Source organism: Eptesicus fuscus, chromosome 1 (genome assembly GCF_027574615.1).
Source record: "Eptesicus fuscus isolate TK198812 chromosome 1, DD_ASM_mEF_20220401, whole genome shotgun sequence".
In the NCBI taxonomy this organism is placed as follows: domain Eukaryota; kingdom Metazoa; phylum Chordata; class Mammalia; order Chiroptera; family Vespertilionidae; genus Eptesicus; species Eptesicus fuscus.
The window spans coordinates 116,303,959-116,309,958 of NC_072473.1; positions in this window are offsets into that span (position 1 = coordinate 116,303,959).

Consider the following 6,000-nt stretch of genomic DNA (forward strand, 5'->3'; position numbering starts at 1 on the left):
CTACTTTGTTTTAATGCAGGAAATTATTATTGGTTAAACTCGAATGGTGCAGTAGAAATTGAAGAAAATAAATCTGAGTTAGTGAAATAATTACACATTTTTTTAATTAACTGTACTATATCTTATAGTTGTTTCCAGATAATAATGCCTTATAATTTTTGGGTGTTTTACAACAAATACATTAAGCACTAGTTAGAGTAGTGATAAATTTAAGAGTATTTTACAAGTAAAAAGCAACTCTATATCACAATAAGTCAGAAGCAATAAAAGCACATCACAGGCAATTAGAGCACACTCATATATAATTGTTGCACACAAGCCAATCCTGCATCATTTTCATCTTTGGAAATTTTGCTATTGAAATGACACTCAACTGCAGATTTATTAATTCTAAAAACTCATCAGTTTTAAAGATCACATCGTTTAAAATGGTTGAAGGACAATATTTAATTTTTCAAATTTAATTTTTTCAAAATTTATTTCAAGAAATATGTCTCCAGATTCAGAATCTTGAATCAGGTGCCATTTTATTTTAACTAACTAGAGCTTCCTCATCTCTAAAATGTATTTACATTAAACTCTATATAGGGTGGGTGAGGGAACATGAAAGATTTCTTTAAGAACATATTTAAGGTTTACAAAAGCTTACATTTTCTTCAAGTTGCTTTAAAAATCACTACACATACACTGAGTGGCCAGATTATTATGATCTCTGAATGCATAATAATCTGGCCACTCAGTGTATATCCTATATAATAAAAGGCTAATATGCAAATTGTCCCCCCGACCAGGAGTTCGACCAGATGGCAGGCCGGCCAACCACCCATGTCCCCTTCCCCCGGCCAGGCTGGCTGGACCCCACCCATGCACGAATTCATGCATTGGGCCTCTAATATATATATTAGAGATCATAATAATTTGGCCACTCAGTGTATATGTGAATGTGTATGGATGAGTGTGATGAACTAGGTTAGTGACAGCAGTAACTTTCTTGCATACATCAAATTGCTTTATAGTGTTATACCTGGAAATGAATAGTCTTTGAAATACATCTTAAATCGATAACAGCAGGGTCTCTAGTCAAACTCTCCAACTTCTACTGGCTTAAACTTGATTTGCTTTAATATGGGTTATGGGAAAAGAAAAACTATTGGGATTCCATTTAGAGTGGCCTGGCAACAGTCAGGTAGGAAGGACTTCAAATTACTATTTTTCATTACTGGAGGGTCCCTCAGGACTACATTGGAAAGAATTCTGTCTACTCCAGATAAGAGTCTCCTAGCAGTTTAATGTGCCAATCATTTGTGCTCAGCAGCCCAGAATCATCATATTGCAGCTATTGAATAGTTCCAGACCATATGTTTCAAAGGATGGAGAATGTGATATGTGACACACTTCCAAAGAATGGTGATGAAGAGCATTAGCATGCTCATGATGAAAAGAGACTGAATTATTGGGAGCACCAGTGGCTTAGAATTGGAAAAAAAATGACAGAAGCATCAGACACCTCACAACGTCTACAAGTATGTGTCTGCTCTGACCATATTGGCCATTCAGCACTAAATTGCACAGTTCCTCTTCTTTTCACCATTAAAGAGCCACCTCTGGAATCATAGGGCATACAAGTGCCTTTAACAGAGACAGTGATAAAGGCTTTTTAACTAATCTTCCATCTTATGCTCTATTAGGGGAGTCACCTTCAAAACCAATCTAGAATAAGGCTAGCTAAAGCATAATAGCCATCTGTGATTACCACCATAATTTTAAAATATAAAATAAGATCCTGAATATGTTGCCTTTAAAATCAGGAAGTGAGTCCAGCCAGTGTAGCTCAGTGGTTGAGCATCAACCTGTAAACCAGAAGGTCACGGTTTGATTCCTGGTCAGGGCACTTGCCCGGGGTTGTGGGTTCATTCCCTAGTGGGGGGCGTGCAGGAGGCAGCTGATAGATGATTCTTTCTCATCATTGATATCTCTCTCTCCCTCTCCCTTCTCTGAAATCAATAAAAATAGGGTATATTAAAAAAAATAAGGAAGTGAGGGGGGGAGTGTATTTTCTTTTTTACTTTGATGACCCTCCTTTTATAAGGTAAATAACTCAGCATATACTCATTTTTTAAATGACTAAATCAGATGTATAACATATGTTGTCTATATTAACTTAGCATAGAATATAGTTTGTCAAAAATGGTAACATAGTTCTAGGGTAGGAGTAAGACCTTTAGAGATCCAAGGCACTAAAAATAAAATTGTCTCCTATTCCCACTCCCTATATGGAATTTAAAATAAGTCCCATGATAACTAACTTGATGATATCAAATTCTTTTTAAAAAGGTGTTTTGGTGAGTCTGCTTTGCTGGTGCCCTTAGTATAGCTGCCTATTAGATAATTTAGCATTTAATTCTCAGTATTACAGCTTTGGTAGAACATGGCCAGGCCAGCTGCCCTGGTTAAGGGATAGAGCTAAAGGGTGGGGATAGAAATATTTTCCATAAGATGTGCATGAGTGTCTCTTTGATGAGGTGAAAATTAACTGAAAGGAGAGAGTCTGCCTTGTGGGGAGCTTGGGGAAAAGTTTCCTAGGCATGGGGAACAGCAAATGTAAATTTTTGAGCCTGGAGCATATTTGATGTGTTTGAGGAAGAGCAAGTGGCTAGAGCTTAGCAAGAAGAATGAGGCAATACATTTCAGATAAGAAAAACAATATGATAAAAAAAAAAAACCTTAGGAGTAACAGATGGATCTCCAGCATCAAGATTACTTCCCTTGTGAAGTCAGACAGCCATCCTTAAATGCCACTCTGAATATCCATATGTAGCTAAACCTGTGTCCAGTTTCAACTGCATAAACATGGCTTTTTGATCTCTCTGAAGGTCACTGAATAGACTTGAACACCAGGGAACCCAGATGGCTAATGTAAGTAACATAAGGTTTACATGAAGGAGACAAATGGACAAAAGCTAGAATTCTGAAAACTGAACAAGGCAAATAAAAAAGGCGCTTTTTTTTGCTTTTTAAGCACATGACGACAAATGCTGTGCTATTCATTCAGAAAACTCACAATATGATCATAATTATACAGAAGATATACAGAAATGGATGGATTCTATTAAAATACAGAAAGTTGGAGTAGCACACAAAGGAGACTATTGAATAGAAAAATCCATTGACAACACTGCTAGCTGACACATTTGTATTATTGCACAGTGTTATTTGAGTGCAATGGCTTATGGACATGGTCAGAGTCTGTAAGGCCAGAAAAGAGTACTGAGTGTATTATAAGTTTTAGCAGAATATATATATATATATATATATATATATATATATATATATATATATGGTCATAGCTATATAGAGATACTGAATTTACCCATTTTAAAATATAATCAGATTACTGCTTTATCCAATTTTTGTCTTCACTTAACTTGAGACTGATAGATCAAATTGACTAATAGTTTGGATTATGGAGGCACTGTATAGCATTATAATAGCATTAATCATGTCTGGTTCAAACAATTGGCAAAAATTGGTCAACAGAATGCTTTTAAAAAGTCAAATTGATTGACATTGTGAAGTTATAACTTAAATAACATCTTCCATAATAGCTGATACAGAGTGGGGCAAAAGTAGGTTTACAGTTATTCATATGGAAAATAATTCAATAGTTAATAAATATAATACAAGATTAAACTCTGTGTTTTGTGTACTCACAAATGTAAACTTTCTTTTGCCCATCCTGTATGTGTCAGTGAAAATACTTATTCACTTATGCAGATATAACCACATAGCTTTCATTGTCCCTTTTGTATCAAGAATCTAGAACCATCCTATAACACCATCCTACATTCATATGTTATGCTTTATACTTTCCCAACACTTTTATACACATTCACCTTCTCAATGAGATCTCTGTGAGCTATATTCCCCTCATCCTGCCATGTTGTGATTCGGCACTTTGAATCCCCTAACCCTGCTCTATTTCCCCCATGCACTTATCGCCTTCTAGCATACTATATCAGTTACATATTTAATTTTTATTTCCTGCCTCCCCCTTTAATATGTAATCTCCATGGCAACATGCCTGGGTGACTTGCCAGATGTCACAGGGAAAATTAGGTGCAGTGAAAGCAAACTGAAGTATAGTGTCCTGATTCCCAGACTTACAAAATTCCCCCTGGATAATTCCATCTCTCTTTTGGTAGTCTCATTTTCAACCCTGGTTGCATGTTGGAAGCAGAAAATCCTGATGAAAATTGGGCATCGGGATTTTTATCTCATTCTCCTGCCTCAATAAATTTAGTTTTTCAAACAAACATGTCAAGAGTATAGTGGGTGGATTCAGACAAAACTGGGTTCTGGGTTCACAGACAACAGGGGGTGAGGGTGAGGGCATGATTGGGTGGGTGGGAGGGCACTAGGGAGATAAGGACACATATGTAATACCTTAATCAATAAAGAAAAACATTATACACATCCTATCTAATAAAAGAGTAATATGCAAATTGACTGTCACTCCAACACAAGATGGCTGCCCCCATGTGAGCACAAGATGGCTACCACAAGATGGCCAGCAGGGGAGGGCAGTTAGGGGTGACCAGGGCTGCAGGGAAGGGAAGTTGGGGGTGACCGTGCCTGCAAGGAAGGGCAGTTGGGGGGGACCAGGCCTGCAAGGGAGGGCAGTTGGGGGCGATCAGCTTGCAGGGGAGGGCAGTTTGGGGGCACCCAGGCCTGCAGCGGAGGGCAGTTGGAGGGGGACCAGATCAGCAGGGGAGAGCAGTTAGGGGCGATGAGGCTGGCAGGGGAGGGCAGTTAGGGGTGACCAGATCAGCAGGGGAGAGCAGTTAGGGGCGATGAGGCTGGCAGGGGAGGGCAGTTAGGGGTGACCAGGTCAGCAGGGGAGGGCAGTTGGGGGTGATCAGGCCAGCAGGGGAGGGCAGTTAGGGGTGACCAGGCCTGCAGGGGAGGGCAGTTAGGGGCAATTGGGCTGGCAGGGGAGCAGTTAGGCATCAATCAGGCTGTCAGGGGAGTAGTTAGGGGGTGATCAGGCTGGCAGGCAGAAATGGTTAGGGGCAATCAAGAAGGCAGGCAGGTGAGCAATTGGGAGCCAGCAGTCCTGGATTGTGAGAGGGATCAGGCCTAAATGGGCAGTCAGACATCCCTCAAGGGGTCCCAGATTGGAGAGGGTGCAGGCTGGGCTGAGGGACACCCACCCCCCGTGCACGAATTTTGTGCACCAGGCCTCTAGTTAAAAATAAACTGGGCTCAAATCCTAGTATCTATTTTATCTTGGCAAGTTCCTCCGTCTGCAAACCTCAGTGTCTTCAGCTCTCAAATAGGGGTAATAATACCAAGCTTGCAAGGGAAATGCAAGGAGTAAATGTCTATGAAAGAGTCTGGTACATAATAAGTGCTCAATAAATGCTACTTTTTTGCTTCTTTCCTTTTTTGATTTTTTTCCAGCCACATTTTTGAATATTTCAATCTATTACTACATATATCCAAGTGATATTGTAGTTTTTTAACATTTGTTAGCTACTGATGTTGCCATTGTGATTTTACTATTCATTAGTCTCTGTAATACCACTGTCTGAACTTCTATTTTAATGGGAACTATCAATTCCCTCATGCCTTGAGTATAATTATGATCATATAGTGAGTTCTCTGAATTGGTAGCACAGTAGAGTAAACCCTAGACTTTGCAGACTTCAATTTAACGAACTTCAGATATAAGGGACAAAATTTCCTGTCTGTATGTCATATGTGAATATTAATACCCTCTTAATTTTAAAATGCTTTTAACCAAGATTTGCTTATAATTAAATTAACAGTTATTTTTGTTATTAATTCACTGTTATTTTTTTTTAATTTAGCGAATAGGCCATATGTTGGGAAAAACACTATAGTAATTTTGCCAACATAAATAAATATTACATATCTACAACCATAGTCTATATATTTAATCCAAGAGTCATTACTTGTATACAATGTTCAGTGAATGAT